The sequence below is a fragment of the Saimiri boliviensis genome, chromosome 21, assembly GCF_048565385.1.
Source record: "Saimiri boliviensis isolate mSaiBol1 chromosome 21, mSaiBol1.pri, whole genome shotgun sequence".
NCBI classification, from domain to species: domain Eukaryota; kingdom Metazoa; phylum Chordata; class Mammalia; order Primates; family Cebidae; genus Saimiri; species Saimiri boliviensis.
The window spans coordinates 21,790,952-21,810,261 of NC_133469.1; the positions used below are offsets into that span (position 1 = coordinate 21,790,952).

Here is a 19,310-nt window from a genome sequence, read left to right on the forward strand (position 1 = left end):
TCTAATTGACTCAATCAAGTACCTAACAATCCACAGTGTCTTCACTGGACTCCTTATCACCAGTGGTATTCTTCCAGCTTCACCTCCCCCAACAACTATACCACTTCACCTAACGATTGCAAACCTTGCTGTGGCTCCTAGTCTTAGTCTGGAGAGCCATGGTCGTTCTCAGCTACTCTTAGAGTATGTGAGACAGACACCCCAGCCAGTTCATAGTGGAGCCAAAAAAAAAAAAAAAAAAAAAAAAAACACACACACAAGAAAGAGAGAGAGAGAGAGAATGAATGTGTTCTGGCTTTCACATTTTTCCCAATCACCCAGGTGAGCACACACTCAAGACTCAACTTTCCTTTGGTTCAATCATGGCTGTCAAGTGCCTTTAAATAAGCTCCCATAACTTAGGGAGGTCTAGCTCTTAGCTTAACAGGTTCAATGAAAGGCTTTATGTTACTGATTTAATTCTGATTTCATGGGGTTGAGAATATTACAGATTATATAATGTCTTCACATTTTAATCCACCTTTATTTTATGGGTATGCTCAAGTTTTTTGTTTTTGTTTTTGTTTTTATCATTTTCTCTTTTTTTTTTTTTTGAAGACATGCCTTCATTTTTCAGTCCACCTTCATTCTGCAGCTATGCTGCAAATTATTTTTATCATTTTCTCACTCTCTTTTTTTTTTTGAGACATGGGTATCTCATTTTACTATATAGTTCTGCATTCTTTATCTCCTTATTCTTTCAAATGTAAATAGGATTTGTACTATCCACTCCATAAGTAATTTATACTGCCTTTGATTTAGTAATTTATATGTACATTGGTTTATTATAGTTTGTGTTTCTATAACAGAATGCCTGAGGTCCTTTAAAAGAAAGAATTTTATTATGCTCACAATTCTGGTGGCTGAAAGTCTACCATTGGGCAGCTACACCTGGTGAGGGACTCAGGCTGAATCCATTTATGGCAGGGAATGGACAAAGAGCAGATGGGTCCAAAGAGATCACGTGGTGAGAGAGAAAGCAAGAGAGAGAAACCAGAAAGACAGACTCTTTTCCACAAGGTGTTCTCTGGAACAATCTCATTCCTGCTGAAGCTAAAATTCACCACCCCAAATCACCCCAACAACATGAAAGCATTAATCTATATGTGAGGGATTGATTTCCATGACCCAAACACCTCCCAGTAAGCCCTATCTCTCAACACTGCCCAGTTGGAGATCAATTTCAACATGTGATTTTGCAGGAACAAGCCAAATCATGGAATTTATGATGGTTTAAATGATGACAGTCTCCATCATTTTATATCTGATTTTCTCATTCCTTATCACTTTATCTTTCTTTTGCTTATGCTGAAGACCCAGGTGAAGTTTCAAAATCAGCAGTATAAAATAAAATTTTGCTTTCATTATTTGAAACCTAAAAGTAATGTTATTAGACTGTGAATCTGGGATTCAGTCTGTCTCTTGATTTTGTTGACATTGTCACTTCAACCAGACTTCACAATCTAGTAGAAGTTACAGACACACAAAGCAATAATCTCAGTAAAACATGATAACTGCCACAAATATCTATCTATTAGGCACACAGAGTCAAAGATCAACTCTGGATGAGTCTTGAAGGATGAATGGAAATTTTGCTGGTGAACAAACAGTAACAGTGGGGCTACTCCTGGTATGCCCCACTGGGGGCATAGTAGCCAGTGGGGCTACTCCTGAAATGCATTCTTCCTTTTATTTCCATTATTTTTTTCCAGAAACAAATTTTCATAACTAATCCAACTTCCTGGATTTTACCAGAACAAAGATCTCTCTTACTTTATCCACCAGCAACAAAACATGGAATAGTCAAGGTGACAGCCCCAACAAATATTCCCTATCTAAACTCAATAACATATTTTGGCTTTTTGAACATTTATAAAATAGTGAGTGATTCATTTACATTAGGTTAATTTGAAGACATGGAAAGGTTGGGAGTTTTGGGAATCCAAAGATAATATTTCATCCACTCATTTTTGTAATAGGGCCCATGGAAGATGACTGAGCAGATTCTTCATGGTTACCATGGAAAATAGACTCTCTGCATCTTTTTTCTCTTCACTTGTATAAAGAAGTTCTTCAAAACTCAGATTGTATCAGGACATTAATTCATGATAATATGATAGACTAGGTTTTTCATTAGAGAAGAAATGTAAAATGCTTTCTTGAAGGGAAAATGGCAGGAAAACAATATTTTCAGAAACTGCCTCCAGATCTCACACTGAACTTAGTGGAAGATTCATTTTGGAGAAAGCATAAAGCCTTTTCATTATGTTTTACAGGTGTTTGGAGACATATTACACAGGTGAGTGTGTACCTGAATTTTAGAAAGTGTTCTTTCAGTTTCCACAAATACCAAATAGGATCTACTGTTTATTGAGGGCATACGTGATTAAGATATCAATATTACTTATTCCTGGATCTACTTTCACTCCCCACCTTATGTAGCCATCTATAATGTTGCCTTGCTAAGTGATTTTACTTGATAGTGTTGAAAAAGAAAGAGAAGAAGCAAACACCAAAATAAGTAAAGAAATAAACAAAAAAGTAATGAAAGGAAACACGCATCTCAATTTCTGTTTATTTTTATTTTTATTTTTTATGACTCTAAATCCTGAAGTGTTGTTTCCTGCATAATGAGAAAGTCACCAGAGGAAGCAGCAGGATGGAGAAGGGGAAAATATTTTAGCAGTGAAAAAGTGTTGATGATTTGTTGTTTACATATATACACACATTTATACATACATATATATGCACACACACACATATATGTATATATGTGTGTGTATATATACATATGTATATATATATATACATATACATATATATATACATATGTATATATACACACACATATATACATATATATACATATATACACGTATATATGCCTATATATACGTATATATACGTATATATATATATATATATATATATATGTATAAAATTAGTCGCTATTCTGAAAAATAGATTAAAGAAACTGTAAAGTGTTAGAACCCTGTAAGCCTCTACGGAAGCTTGGCCCTAAAGAAGAAGAGCACACCAAGAGGCACCAGCAGATGACAGCAGGACATCAATGGTGGAGTGATATGGAATTCAGCTGACAGCAGCTGGAGACCAGCCCTGCTGCTGAGAGGCTGTACTTCAGGGGAAGACCACCTCCCTACTGCCTTCTCCTCTGACACTCCATTTATCTGCTGAAAGCTACTTTCACCATTCAATAGAAGCATGTACTCCTTCTCCAAGCCCACAAGTGAAACTTCTGGGTTCAAGTGATCCTCCTGCCTTGACCCCCGAAAATGCTGAGATGACATATTCTAGGTGCTGTGCCAAGTTCCTACTTATAACTTTGATATTCAATCCTGATATGTTTATTACAAAAACTGAAAATTGCAGTACAGACTATAAAGTAAATATTGATGCACAATTCAAAACAGTTATCAGCTGGTCTGGCACAGTGGCTCACATGTGTAAAAACAGCAATTTGGGAGGCTGAGGAGGGAGTATCACCTGAGGTCAAGAGTTCCATACCAGCCTGACCAACATGGTGAGCAGTGTTTTTTATTTTCTTTAAAGAAAAACAATCTTTATAGCCTCTCCATCTTCCTAAATTTAACTCACTATGTACAAAGACCTTTGAGATGGGTTGGAGTGTTTTCAGATTATGACAACATAGTTGAGAGCTTTTATGATGTTTGTAAAGCTTCCCTCATATATAGCTTTTTCCCTCTTTTTTTGCTGACACCACATGTTCTCACTCACAGGCGGGTGTTGAACATGCAAACATGTAACTCAGGGAGAAGAGCATCACACACTGGGGGCAGGTGGGGGAGGCTAGGGGAGGGACAGCAGGGGGTAGGGAGTGTGGGGAGGGATAACATGGGGAGAAATGCCACATATAGTATGCACCTACGCAACAACCCTGCATGATCTGCACATGTACCCTAGAACCTAAAGTAAAATTTAAAAAAATTAAAAAATTTAACAAAGTTCTTTAAAACTTCTAACATTTGCATTAGAAGATTGATTAGAGAAAGGACACATTTGCATATCACTGGGACGGAGGTTTCATTGGTTCTCACACTCAGGGTTCTAAGATGCCGTGATCGTGATATGCAGCAGTCACAGATCTCAAGGATCACTGGAGCTCTCCAACCTGGCTCAAAAGAAAGCAGAAAATGCTGAAGGTCTCGGCTAAGGGATTCACAATCTAGGACTTGGGCTTTAGCCTGTGAATCACCTTCCTGTATGTTGTCCTCAACTTGTAGAGTTGTGACACAATGCTACTTTTCAGCTCCCAGAACATCTCAAATGACACCACAGGCTGCTCCCCTAGGCTCCTAAGCCTTGCTGTGTCTCCTAGTCTTAGTTTGGAGAGCCATGGTGGTTCTCAGTCACCCTCAGAGTATGTGAGGCAGACACCCCAGCCAGTTTATAGTGGAGCCACAGAAAAATGGGAGACTTAATGAGGCTGTGTGAGGACACTGGGAATATGAAGTATAAAGGACTGAACCCATATGTTCTGGCTTCAACATTTTTCCCAATCACCCAGGTGTGCACCCACTCAGGACTCAACTTTCCTTTTGTTCAGTGATGCCTGTCAAATAAGCTTTAAATAAACTTCCATAGATTAGGGAGATCTGGCTCTTAGCTTAACAGGTTCAATGAAGGACTTCACATGACTGATTATCTATGAGAAATGAACCCTGATTTCCTGGGGTTGAGAATATTATAGATTTTATAATGTCTTCACATTTCAGTCCACATTTATTTTATGAATATGCTCCAAAATTTTATTTGCTTTCTTTTTTTTGAAGACGTGTTCATATTTCAGTCCACCTTTATTCTGCAAACTATGCTGAAAATTATTTTACTACTTTCTAACTCTCTCTCTCTCTCTCTCTCTCTCTCTCTTTCTGAGACATGGGTATCTCATTTTACTATAAAAATCTGCATTCTCTATCTACTACATTATTCTTTCAAATGTAAATAGATTTTGTACTATCCATTCCATAAGTAATTTATACTGCCTTTTACTTTGTAATTTACTATATACATTGGTTTATTACACTTTGTGTTTCTATAACAGAATTCCTGAGGTTAGGTATTTTGTAATAGAAAGAAGTCAATGCCCACAATCCTGGCTACTGAAAGTCTAAGATTGGGCAGATGGACCTGGTGAGGGACTCTGGTAGAGTTCATTTATTCCAGGAAGTGGAGAAGAAGCAGGCAGGTTCAGAGACATTATGTGGTGAGAGAGAAAGCAAGAGAGAGAAACCAGGAAGACAGATTTTTTTAAAAACAACTTGCTCTCTCAGAAACATAATCATTCCTGCTGAAGCTAAACTTCACAACCCCATCTCAGCCCAAAAACATGAAGGCATTCCCATGACCCAAACATCTCGGAGTAGGCCCTACCTCTCAACACTGATAAACTGGAGATCAGTTTCAACATGGGATTTCACAGAAAGGAGCCAAACCATAGAACATATGATAGTTTAAATGATGGCAGCCTCCTCATTTTAAGTTTTATTTTCTCCTTCCCTATCACTTTATCTTTTTTTAATAAATTGAAGATCCAGGAAAAGTTTCAAAATCAGCACTATGAAATAAAATTTTGTTGTAATTATTTAAAACCTAAACATAATGATATTTTCTTAGACTGTGAATCTGGCATTCAATCTATTTCTTGATTTTGTTGGCATTCGTCACTTAGAATTTTCATTCATTATGTTCTTGGAAACTTCAATGCAATATTTCTTTATATTAGGTCTTTTATTTGTTCATATATTTGGTAGCTGCACATGTAGTATGTATTATGTTCTAAGAATTGCATTAGAAAGTGAGAATATAGTGGCAAATAAGACCAATTCTGGCCTTACCACTTTAGAATGTACAGTTTCATAGTAATATCTACAAATTGAATGAGAATTTGTTAGATATTATGAGGAGCTAGCATAATATTCTTAGAGTGTGTAATAATAACTGTCTGGTCTACAGATGGTGGGAGGAATTTCCTAAAATGCTTTTGTTTGAGGTTTTCTGAAAAGTAATGAATGATTAGGATTTAGAGACATAATCAGCCAGATACTTGAATCTACCCATCTAGATCAGACTTCAAGAGAAAACTAAGAGCTCTAATGAGTTCAGTAACTGAGATATTCAGCACTTTATTCTTCTACCCCAACTTAGTTTAAATAGGTGAGTAAAACACATTGTTTACAATATGAATGCCTTAGATAAATTACGTGAAATGCCAGAAACAAGACACAAAGAACCACATATTGTATCATTTGATTTGCACAAAATGTCTACAATGCACAAATCCATAAAGATCTTAGGTATATATACTTATTTGTAGCTCTAACTCTCACTATGCATATAAAAATAGAGACAATTATAAACAAGAGACAAGAATAACACAGAAGAGAGAATTCTCAGATTTTTCTCGAGAACAAAAACAAAGGTTCTCTAATAACAATTATATATATGGACTGCAATTCTTTCTTTTACAGATATGGTTGAGCTTCCTTGAAGAGACTACATAGTTAAGTGTGTTGATTAATACCCTGCAATGGAGATTGTATTGCTTAGGTAGAGTATCTTTAAGGTGCTATGTAATTGTTTTAAAAGGTATAAACCTTAAAAACTATTTTGAGTTTGTTTCATTTTGTCTTTTAGCCACTCAATAATAAATTTTCTGTGTATTCTTTTCCCAGTGTCGTAGAGACTAGAAGCCCAGAACATCTATTTCTTCATAATTCCTGTCAGCAGAATTTTAGATTGTATTCCACAAATACAAGGCATTAACAAAAGCATTGGAGGGGATAACAGAAGCAAGTATCACTCCTGTTCACGTGGGTGCAGCAAAGAATCACATGGGACAGGACATGCATATGACAGACATAAGGTTTTGCTAGTGACTGTGGACACTGTCTATCAAAATACTCCCACTAGTGCTGCAGAAGTCTGAGAAAATCAATGACTACTTCCCATGTTAACTAAAAAATTTTGATCTTCTAGAAGTCACTGGCAGATTTCCTTGGCTTTTTCTTCCTCGGATTTTCTACAAAACAGCTATTTTATAAGAGCTGTTTCTAAATTCCTTTATTAAATATCTTTCTGTTTGCTATAGCTACAGTGCTTTCTGTCTTCATGGTCATAGCAAGACTTGTTGAGAAAAAATGTGCAAATGACATACCAATAATACAACATGTTTATAAACAGCAACTTTTAATATAATATGCTATATTTTAATTTCTTATTGGTATCATCATTGATGCCATGCTCTACTTCACATGTCAAAAATATTTTAAATTAGCTATAAATATATATGCTTATATTTAATCTGTGAGAAAAAAATGAAATCATTAGCTTAAGAGCATGAATTATTGCCACTTCTAGGAATCACTTAAGGAATAACCGTAATAGATTGTTGTAATAATTATGTTTTTTTAATTCACAGGTAGCCTTACTGAAGCATATTCTGACTTTTATTTTCAATGGGCTAAACAAACAAAATTTTATGTCTTGATTTTCTCACTTTCAGTTTGTAATACATATTTAATTTCCATAGTCACTGGGTAACTATAACATGGAAAACACAATATTTCTAAAATTAGCTATTTGTGTTTAATATCATTCATTAAATAAAATGTAGTTTTTAAAAGAATTGCCTCTGATGGCAGTGGTGGTCTATCTGGAGCAGCCTCTGTGGGGGTGCCAGCTGCAGTGGGGGAGGCACAGCCAGGGCTGCACACTCCATGGAGCCAGCGGGAGCCAGGAACAGGTGGGAAGCCTGCCCCCTGCTGATTTGGTGAGGCAGAAGAGCTAGGCTCAGGGACACAGCTGCAGCTATCCAGCTGCAGCTCCAGACTCAGGATCCCTGCACTCTTGGGGACCAGAAAGCGCCTCTCCCCCAAGTGGCTCAGATGTCTCTGTTCTTACTCCCTGGACTCTGCCTTTCCCTTGGCACCTGCAATAATTTTGGAGGAAAGCTGTGGTCAAGCCCGAGTGCTGTTGCAACCCAGCCAGTTGTGCACATACTAAAGACAGCACTGACAATATCCCCCACCACTGCCTTGGTGTCTTCCAGATTTTGGGTGCCAAGGAGCACAGGAGGGAGACTGGAAGGGGCTAATGGCAGCTTGGCACAGGGTTGCAAGTTCTCCTCTGTGAAAACAGAGTGGTTGAGTTGTACTGAATGCAGATGGTGGCAGGCAGACAGGTTCTTGGGCACAAAGGGTGGGTCCCTGTTGAAACTCAACCTTCAAGCCAGGGATGGGTTACCAGTTCCAGGTGGAGTCTGTGGTTTGGAGTGAGAACTTATGGTGCTTTTTTTGGCTCATCCACGGCCACCTATTGATCAATCAGCACTCAATTCCTCCCTTCTGAGCATATAAAAACCCCAGACTCAGCCAGACTCACACAGACATCGGTACTACCAGCTGCAAGAAAGAGCTACTCACTTTGGATCTCTGGTGAGCTGTTTTGTTGCTCAGTGAAGCTTCTCTCTGTCATGCTCATCTTCCAGTTTTCCACTCATTCTACTTGGATGTTGAACAAAAACTCAGGACCTGCCAAATGATGGGACTGAAAGAGCTATAACACAAACGGGGATGAAACATGGCCCCTACACATCACTAAAAGGAGAGAAGAGAGAAGAGCAGTGGCCCTTTTGGAAGCCTAGATCTAGGTGCTCCCCAAGCCAGGGCTGACACTCTTTGAGGCTCTGCAGTTTCTGGTGTCTCCAAACTGCCTGGCACCCACAGTGGAAGATAATTTTAATACACCTGGTCCAGCTACAGCCTCACTGGGTGCCAGCACCTGTGTCAGGGCCTAGAGCTGCCCACTCTGCCACAGCTGGCACACCTGGCTGTGAGCAGTGGCCAGAACCCACACTGGCTTACACACACCTCACTGCTCTATGCCTTGCTCACTCTTGGCAGGCACAGAATCTGAGCTGCTAGCATGAGCCAAGCACAGCCTGCTGGGCCTAGTGGATGGAACCAGCCCCGTGACCTGAAAAGAGCTCAAGCAAAGATGCTACCGGCCACAGATGGAAAAGTGGCTGGTTCTGAGCTGGAAAAGTGACACCCTAAGGATCCTGTGACCCTTCCATCATATTTTCTACTTTGAACTCGAGAAAAAATATGTAAAATTAAAAGTCCAGTATTAAAGGTAACTGATTCCATATTTCTGTTAATATCTACAACTGTTATTTAAAATCTGTTCTAAATTTTTAAATTATACCTTGACATTGTTCAATTTTATGTTTATAATTAGGATATGCTTTAAATTATTTACTTTGGCTTTCAAGGAAATTTAAATATTACACAGAAATGGGACACTAATAAAAAACAAATATGCTTTCAGAGTAGTTTGATTATTTAGGACACAGGACTATTTAATTATTCTAGTCTCCTAGATAGCAGCTCAATATATTTTTCATACTTTACTGCACCATTCTGTGATACATAAAATGTAAAACTAAAGATATATATTAAATTGTACTTGAGACTATTTTATTTCATTTGATGTATTAATAAAAATTCAGGTTAGTGTATACAAGACTATTTTAAGCAACATGAATATGTTTCCATTGTTAATGTTTTTGCAATATAATACATAAGGTGTATAGTTCTCTATGGGAACAGATATAAGTTCAATGTGAGCATTAAATGTCAAATTGTATTTTATTTAACTCATATAATTAAATGTCATGGTAAAGTGTTGAGGTATTATCTGATGATAAATATTAAAATAAATATTTAAAAAATTAATGAAACAATTTTCTTTGAAAAGTGTTTAAATAATTTTTAAAAATAGCATGCTCTTCTTGTCTGTAAATGCTATGGAATTTAAAGTTATCTTTTAATGTCTAAATGTTCAAAGACCCTCAAATTAACAACCAATTTAAAATTTGTAGTTTTCTTGAAGGTTTTAGTAGCAGGCAACTTTTATAAAATGCAGAATGGGAATTGAAGATTTATGTGTCTGTAAAACTCATTATGGAAATAGGTTCATAGTGTTCCATCAGAAAACTGCACCTGCTTTTGTTTAAGTTCTATTTTGTGAGAAAATAAATTTAATCTATTGCAGAACTAATCCAGTTACATGCATTTTGTGAAATATAATACATAAAAACAAATTATGGAAAATTTTGACTCAGATATTCCTGTTTCTGTAAAGCTTTGCCTTTCATTCTCAACCAAATATGTTGCTGATATCATGCTTATCAAAAAACATAATGTTTCATGAAGTTTGTATCTTAAAAAGAAACTTTACAATTGTTATTTTTTTTACTTTTATTTTGAAAAACATTTTATAAACTTAAGGAGATGATAATCTGAATGTAATTTACAGGATAATGCACCACATTAAAAGTAGAGGGAAGAAAGTGAAAAATATATTCAATAAACCAACTTGCAATTCTGGATTGTTCCTAAATATAGTAAGCTTTTGTAGCCAAATAAAAATTGATGGACATAACTTCTTTTTAAATCAAACCCTACTCTATATACAAATCTGAGGTTTTAGAGACTAGAGAAAACCATATATAACAGACAGAATTTTAAAGAATAAATGAGACATTCTCTTTGCGTGGCCTGAGCTATATTTAGTGTTTAAAATATGCATATGTAATATTTTCTCTTAAATTATTAATTTGCACATAGACATATACATTATACAAAAATAGGTTCAAGTTTGATTTGATAATCAAATGTTTTTCTCAATTTAAATGAAGGACTTTTTAGGGCTAGAATAATATTTTAGATTAAATCATTGATATCTTTCTAATGACAACATGTCATACTGGTTCATTTTTAGCGTTTTGCAAACATGTTCTTTTAAATTTTTCCAAATGCACATATGAAGTAGAGATTACAATGAACCTCCATGCAACAATTTCCCAACTATCAGTGCTTTCTTCTGTAGTAACAGATGATCTACTAATCTCATCTTAACATCTATATTAGCTTTGACATTCATTCTGAAACCACAATGTGGGATAAAGTTTCCATCTCAGTTTTGAAGCAGATGTTGGAGAAAAGCATGGCCAAACCACAATGAAGCTCTTCAAGTTTCTCTGCAAAATGGTACAAATCAATTTTTCTTACTTTTTTTGGCCAAAGCCGGTTGCCAAAGGTGGCCAGGTTCAGCTCAGTAGGCGTGGAAGTCTTCTCCCTCAGTGAAGCACTGCAAGTCCTGTGGCAATGGTTGGGATGTATTAATTATTTTCCAGGGAGCATAGTGAATAAATTACAAATTTGTCAGTTGACTTGAACAAGAGTAACGTTATTTTTTGGAGTCTTCCTATCCAAGGGTATAGCATTTATTTTCAATTTGTTCAAATCCACTTTGTGTGTCTTGGGAAGTTTTCTTACTTATGTAGCAAAACAACAACAACAACAACAACAACAACAAAAGTGCTTTTGTTACATATACTGTTTAGATAACTTCTCCTTATTATTATTATTATTATTGTTATTATTTTGTTTTTTTGAGACAGAGTTTCACTCTTGTTACCCAGGCTGGAGTGCAATGGCATGATCTCGGCTCACTGAAACCTCTGCCTCCTGGGTTTAAGTAATTCTCCTGACTCAGCCTCCCGAGTAGCTGGGACTACAGGCTGTGCCACCAAGCCCAGCTAATTTTTGTATTTTTAGTAGAGATGGGTTTTTACCATGTTGACCAGGATGATCTTGATCTCTTGACCTCGTGATCCACCCGCCTCAGCCTCCCAAAGTGCTGGGATTATAGGCATGAGCCACTGCACCTGGCCTCCTTTTTATTATGTCAGATAGAACTTATGATTGTCTTTTGAATTTAAACCATTTTTATTTTATTGTTTTTATTAACTTTTTAATTGCAGCAGATTTTTTATAAACAACAAGCAGTGTGAGAGGCAATATAAAATGTGCAAATAAGTAAATATGTGTTCATGTTCTTAAGCAGCTCATAATTACAAAAGACATAAGATATATCTAGTTAGTGACACTTTTAATACTACTTAAAATAGTAGGTAACAAATATATAAAATGGTTTGACTATGAATGTGATTGATTTAGACATATGTTCCTCTGTGGAGCAATGTATTTAATTGAGCTAAGTAGATTAACAGTGTGTGGCTCTTTATTATTCCCTAAATACCTCTCATGAACTACAAAATAGTATTCAATAATATTAATACATATGTGAAAAAACATTTTTCTGACCAGTGGCATACTTACAGAGTTTTAAATAAATATGGGATATATGCAGGATGCTGTGGAACAATAAAAATTTGATTAAATTATTTTGTCATCGAGGCTAAAGTTTAGTGCTAAATATTTTATTTTAAATTATCTGAAGATAAGAATTTAATAATATTGGACACTGTTAGAGTAGATCTCAATCATTGGCACTAAAATACTTACCTCTGTCTGCTGAACTCTGAAATCTTACCAGTATTACTTTTCTTGTAAGGTACAGCTTAGGGAAGATTGGCCCCATTGCCATGCAAAGAGAGGTAAAGTGAGATTCTACTCAAAGTAACCTTGAATTTGAAACTGGGTCTTCCACTGTTTCAAAGCTGAACTGTAGGTCCAAATGTGTACATATTTGGACATCATTACCTTCATCAGAATCCTCAGGCATGTGTCCTCAAGGGCTTGTGTGTCGGCAGTACTCAGTATAAAGTTATTTCTCATTATGGCAAATAATAATTAATTTGCCAGTATATAATTCATTATCAAGATAAAGTTATTTATCATTATGGCAAGGACAAATTTAGAAGACTTACTAAATTTACTTCTTTGTTTCCCCAGCTGGAAACAGTCAATAGCTACTGATTTCACCAGTGTGATACCTTGGCTGAATACCTTGGCTGTGTTAACTGCTTTGACTCAACATGCAGCAGAGGTATTGGTGTACCGCACCTCGAGATGCTGAAATATGGCTGAAGTCCAGGGTCACTGGCCCAGGCCATCCACTGAGGTCATCCCATGCGGCATCAGCCACTGGTTCCGATGAACCCACCATCACTACACTTCTCATCAATCACCAGTCACTAGACTGAGAATTGTGTGAAAGCTGGGATCCTATTTTACTCACCTCTGTGATCATGGTTCTTAGCTAAGGGCCCAGCACAGAGAGGCCTCTCAGCAGTGTTCATCCATGACTGAATAAAATTGATCAGAAACCTCCGACTCTTTCACCTACATTTCGGTTCCCTATGTCTTGTAAGGATGCTCTTTCTCTCAGAATGCTGCAAATCCCCTTCCCTAAAGAGGCGCCTGCCCTACACCATCGCGGCCCCAGGATCCTCTCCTGTGGGAGCTTGAAGGAAGACAAGCCTGTTCTGAATTTTTTTTTGTTTTTGTAGGTGGAGTGTCATTCTAGTTACCCAGGTTGGAGTGCAATGGCATGATCTCAGCTCACTGCAACCTCTGCCTCCTGGGTTCAAGCAATTCTCCTGCCTCAGCCTCCCGAGTAGCTGGGACTACAGGCGCACACCACAATACCCAGCTAATTTTTTTGTATTTTCAGTAGAAATGGTCTACCGTTTCATGTTGACCAGGATAGTCTCAATCTCTTGATCTTGTGATCCACCCACCTCGGCCTCACAAAGTGCTCAGATTATAGGCGTGAGCCACTGCACCCAGCCAATCTGAAAATGTTCTCTTACACCTCCCCCTGTCATTAGGAGCAATGTCCTCTGACATACCCTCCCATCTTCCAGGCTGCCACAACACCTCAGTTGGGTAGAACTACCGTATCTTGTTGAAATGATCTGTGTGTGTTCTTCCACTCACTGGCTTGTGTTTTTTTAGAGACATTAAATACCTGAATCACAAGTGCTTAGCCAATATAAAGAAAAGTAAATAATAAATATTTATGGGAAACTTCCCTCAACTGAAGATGCAGAAGAATAGTATAAGTATCACTGTTTCATATACAAGCAAGGGACACTTACTCTGGCACCTGACCCAGGACAGAGCTGTTTGATTAAGAATGAACATCTCCAACCTTTCTCCAAGCACGGTTATTCCCTCTAACCCACACTGACCTGAAGAGCATCCACTGCTACGGCAGCCCCGAGGTCGAGGCTCCTGGGTCTGGGGTGGGGGCTCACGGTCACATCCTCCCGCTCCTGGAGTTGAAGCTGCCCCTCACTATAAACCAGCTCTGATCTACCCTATGCCTCTCTGGCCAGAGGCAGGAGATTCCCGTGGAGTAAGTTTCCCAGTCCCCACTGCTCAGCTCATGCTGCTCCTTGAGAATTTAAATGATCACAGGCAGTGCCCATTTCCCTTCAGGCTTCTGTCCCAGTTTTCCCTTATTCTCCCATTCTTTGGTTTTCACCTACCAATGGCTTGTCCTTTGGGGATTATTCTCATCCCCTAAACCTGCTGAGTTTCTTTATTCCACCTGTTCCCTGATCTCTGGGATTCCAGTGTGTAGACTCAGCTCAGCCTTCTGCAGGAGACACACAGAGTCAGGTCTCAGCTGAAGGTCCCAGGCAGTATTGAAAACCATCTCAATTCCTCAGAGATGCAGAGAAAACAGAGCAGGAAGTGACCTCGGAGAGGTACAAAAAGCCCCTACCTTGCCGATGAGGAACCTGAAGCCCAGAAAGACTGAGACTCTCCCAGGCTCCCTCCCTCACCACTTGGTGGCAGCAGATCCCACACAAGCCTTGGCCTCAGCCTCCCTGTGCAGAGCAGGTAACTCACCCTCCAGAAGCTCACTGCTGCCGTTCAGAAACTTTATATGAAAAACAGCAATGTCCACTGTGAAAACAAAAAGAGTAAAAGCCCCTTTCTTTGGACAAACCCTTTATCACAGTTCTATAGTCCTGGTGTTTATACTCCCTCAGCTGTCATTCACTAGCTGCTAGATTGGGGCAGGGAGCACGTAGGATTGAATAGCGTTTCACACAACCCTGCTTTCCCGGCCTGGGCTCTCAGCTCCTCCATTCTTCTTCAGAAACTTTCCTCTGCTGTAACTGCTGGAGAGTCCAGGCCCTCATGTGGGTCATTTCTCCATGAAGATCCCTGTTGTTTTCTTCCTCTCCTGGAGATAGAGAGGGCAGAGATTGGTTCTGGGACTCCACAGTCTTAGGTTTTCTCCTAAGCCAGCCAGGGCAGCTGAAAGGAATCATGACTGCGAGAGGTCAGGACAGTGAAGAGGAGCACGGACTCACAAGGACAGCCCCTCGTGGAGATGGTCAGGACCATGACACCAGCAATATCTGACCAATTCTGCTGGGATGATGCAACAAGGATTAAGTGGAGGATGCCGCCATGAGGAGAAAGGGGAAGAACCAAAAGAGTGGGGGAAGAAGAAAAATAAAATGTTTTCAATAACGATAGAAAAATATGCAGAGCCCAGAGACAAAGCCCCCTGTCACAGAGGGTTAGTTCCAGGCTGAGGAGCCCAATCAAGAAATTTCTGCTGGACTTTGCTCAGCCCCATTTCAAAATGGTTTTGGATCAGTGACTTGGTTCCCTCCACTTTCCCTCTTTTTGAACAAGAATCACTAGCGTCGTTACTCTGTGACTGTCCCACCAGTGCACATTGAGGACAGATAAGCTGTTTGTTCAGTTTCACAGGTCAACAGAGGTAAGGGAATTATATCAAGGATCTGTATTTGGGCCAGGCACGGTGGCTCATGCCTGTAATCCTAGCACTTTGAGACGCCTAGGGGGATGGATCCCCTGAGGTCAGGAGTTTCAGACTAGCCTGGTTAACAGGGCAAAACCCCTTCTCTACTAAAAATACAAAACAATTAGCTGAATCCAGTGGTGCATGCCTGTAATCTCAGCTACTCGAGAGGCTGAGGCAGGAGAATCGCTTGAACCCAGGAGGCAGAAGTTGCAGTAAGCCAAGATCACACCCCTGCACTCCAGCATGGGTCACAGACCAAGACTCACTTTCAAAAACAAAAACAAAAAAGAATCCGTACTTAATGGACACCCTCAGAAGCCTCATTCACACTTGGTGTAGATGATTTAAATGAGATTTTAAACTTTTGATCAGATTAGAGCTACATGACATTTTTCACTTTGAACTAATGCGTTCATGACACGAAACTTGGAAACCTTAGGTGAAAGGGTGAATGTATTTTGCATCTGTGAGGGATGTGAATGTCTGGGGAATAGAAGTTAAACTGTGATAGGTAGAATTTCTAAAATGGTCTCCAAACATGCTGTACCCTTATCTCTGGAACCTGTTAAGCTGATAAGACATTCCTGTGATTACATTGTTACATGGCAGTCATATGACTTTAAAGAGTGATATGGTTTGGCTCTGTGTCCCCACCGAAATCTCATGTTGAATTATAATCCTGAGTGTTAGAGGTGGGGCCTGGCAGGAGGTTATTGGATCATGGGGAAGGTTTCTAATGGCTCAGCACCATCCGCCAAGTGCCATCGCATGAGAGTTTCCATGAGATCTAGTTGCTTAAAAGTATGTAGCACTTCCCCCCGCTCCTCTCTCTCTCTCTCTCCCATTGGCCATGTGAAGATCGTGCCTGCTTCCACTTCCACCATGATTGTAAGTTTCCTGAGGCCTCCCCAGAAGCAGAAGCCTGCACAGCCCACAGAACCATGATCTGATTAAACTTCTTTCTTTATAAATCACCCAGGTCATCAATTATACACTGCAAGAACAGACTAATACAAAGGCTGTGCTTTCCTGAGTGCACCGGATCTAATCACATCACTCCCTCAGTGTCAGAGATTTCTCTAGTGGGTAGGAAAAGAAAAAGTCAGAGAGAGGATAGGAGCTGCAGAAGAATTCCATGGGCTGTTGTTGGTTGGAAGATGGGAAAAGTGAGAAAGAATGCAGGTGGCCTCTGGAGTCAGGGTGTCTCCTGGCTGAGAGCCAGGAGCACTGAAAAAGGGATCTCAGTCCTCCACCCACAAGAAGAGGAATTCTGCCGATACATCTATAGTAAACTTGGAAGAGTAGCCTGATCTCTGGATGAAAAACACAGGCAGCCCATAACTGGATTTCAGCCTCCTAAGACCCTGATCAGAGGACCCAATCTTTCCTGATTTCTGTGGTTTCAAACCACTAACTTGTTATAATGCGTTAATAGGTAGCAACAGAAAACTAGTTACAGGTGCCTATCTGTACTCTTTTTATATTTTCACATACATGTATGCTAATCCCTATAGGTACAAAAAAGAAAAAAAAAAAGCAAGGGACTACATTAAAATGTTATACTTAACTTTGTGGGAGCACGGTAAGGGCTGTTCCAGAGCCCTTGCAACTAGAAGAAGATAATGAAGGGCATTTCAGGCAGGTGAGAAGTGTCTTTTCCATGTTACCAATCCAAATTCTGAAAGAAAAAAAAGATGGTAAAATATTTAACTCCCAGCCAGGTGTAGTGGCTCATGCATGTAATTCCAGTATTTTGGGAGGCTAAGGTGCGTGGATCACCTGAGGTTTGTAGTTGGAGAGCAGCCTGACCAACATGGAGAAACTCTTTGTCTACTAAAAATACAAAATTAGCCAGGCGTGGTGCTGCATGCCTGTAATCCCAGCCAACTCGAAAGGCTGAGGCACAAGAATCACTTGCACCCTAGAGGTAGAAGTTGCAGTTAGCTGAGATTGCACATAGCACTCCAGCATGAAGGCTCATGCCTCTAATCCCAACACTTTGGGAGGCTGAGGAGGGCAGATCACCTAAGTTGGGAGTTCAAGACCAGCCTTACCGACATGTAGAAACCCTGTCTCCACTAAAAATAGGAAATTAGCTTGGCATGGTGCTGCATGCCTGTAATCCCAGGTACTCAGGAGGCTGAGGCAGGAGCATTGCTTGAACCCAGGAGGCAGAGGTTGCAGTGAGCTGAGATCATGCCATTGCACTCCAGCCAGCACAACAAGAGTGAAACTCCGGCTCAAAAACAAACAACAAACAAACGTAACTCTGCATAACATTATCTGCAAATTCATCATCTACATTTCTTTTTTTTTTTTTTTAATTGCATTTTAGGTTTGGGGGTACATGTGATGAACATGCAAGATTGTTGCACAGGTACACACTTGGCAGTGTGGTTTGCTGCCTTCCGTCCCCTCACCTGTATCTGTCATTTCTCCCCATGCTATCTCTTCCCACCTCCCCACCCCCCGCCCCTCCCCCATTTCCCCCCAACGGACCCCAGTGTGTAGTGCTCCCCTCCCTGTGTCCAGGTGTTCTCATTGTTCAACACCCACCTATGAGCGAGAATATACGGTGTTTCATTTTCTGCTCTTGTGTCAGTTTGCTGAGAATGATGGTTTCCAGGTTCATCCATGTCCCTACAAAGGACGTGAACTCATCGTTTTTGATGGCTGCGTAATATTCCATGGTGTATATGTACCACATTTTCCCTATCCAGTCTATCATCGTTGGGCATTTGGGTTGGTTCCAGGTCTTTGCTATTGTAAACAGTGCTGCAATGAACATTCGTGTGCACGTGTCCTTGTAGTAGAATGATTTATAATCCTTTGGATATATACCCAGTAATGGGATTGCTGGGTCAAATGGGATTTCTATTTTTAGGTCCTTGAGGAATCGCCACACTGTCTTCCACAATGGTTGAATTAATTTACATTCCCACCAACAGTGTAAAAGTGTTCCTATTTCTCCACATCCTCTCCAGTATCTGTTGTTTCCCCATTTTTTAATGATCGCCATTCTAATTGGTGTGAGATGGTATCTCAATGTGGTTTTGATTTGCATTTCTCTGATGACCAGTGATGATGAGCATTTTTTCATATGTTTGTTGGCCTCCTGTATGTCTTCTTTTGTAAAGTATCTGTTCATATCCTTCGCCCATTTTTGAATAGGCTTGTTTGTTTTTTTCTTGTAGATCTGCTTTAGTTCTTTGTAAATTCTGGATATCAGCCCCTTGTCAGATGGGTAGGCTGCAAAAATTTTTTCTCATTCTGTTGGTTGCCGATTCACTCTACTGACTGTTTCTTTTGCCGTGCAGAAGCTGTGGAGTTTGATTAGGTCCCATTTGTCTATTTTGGCTTTTGTTGCCATTGCTTTTACATTTCTAATAGAAGGATTTTTTTTTTAGCGCTTTCACTTGTGCCCACTGGACAAGGTTTGATTGCAACTATCTGCTACCAGCATAGACGAACCAATTCAAGGAGAGCAATAAATGGGACTAACTACTAAGTTCCCATAAAGAAAGTCCTTAAGAATAAAATCTTTCCTCTAGTTGACACAAGATTAAGACAATGGTCCATTACATAAAATCCCAATCTAATAAAAGCTGAAATATAATGTTGTCTGT

General features: G+C 39.3%; 2 long non-coding RNA genes across 4 annotated transcripts in view; one reads left to right on the forward strand and one right to left on the reverse strand.

Annotated features, from left to right (window-relative positions):
• Window positions 1-7,242, forward strand: part of LOC141582646 (uncharacterized) — a 23,519-nt gene extending 16,277 nt beyond the window's left edge. The window contains exons 2-4 of one of the 2 annotated variants that reach the window (XR_012515534.1): window positions 2,316-2,338; window positions 6,549-6,627; window positions 6,753-7,242. This is a non-coding gene — a long non-coding RNA (uncharacterized LOC141582646). The remainder of the gene's footprint in view (window positions 1-2,315; window positions 2,339-6,548; window positions 6,628-6,752) is intronic. The other variant, XR_012515535.1, reaches the window with a different exon arrangement.
• The window catches only part of LOC141582645 (uncharacterized), a 27,407-nt gene continuing 12,243 nt past the window's right edge, over window positions 4,147-19,310 (reverse strand). Inside the window, exons 4-8 of one of the 2 annotated variants that reach the window (XR_012515532.1) lie at window positions 14,959-17,362; window positions 14,751-14,807; window positions 12,267-14,493; window positions 8,502-11,241; window positions 4,147-4,189 (exon numbers count right to left, since the gene is read on the reverse strand). This is a non-coding gene — a long non-coding RNA (uncharacterized LOC141582645). Of the gene's footprint in view, window positions 4,190-8,501; window positions 11,242-12,266; window positions 14,494-14,750; window positions 17,363-19,310 lie in introns of both variants that reach the window. The other variant, XR_012515533.1, reaches the window with a different exon arrangement.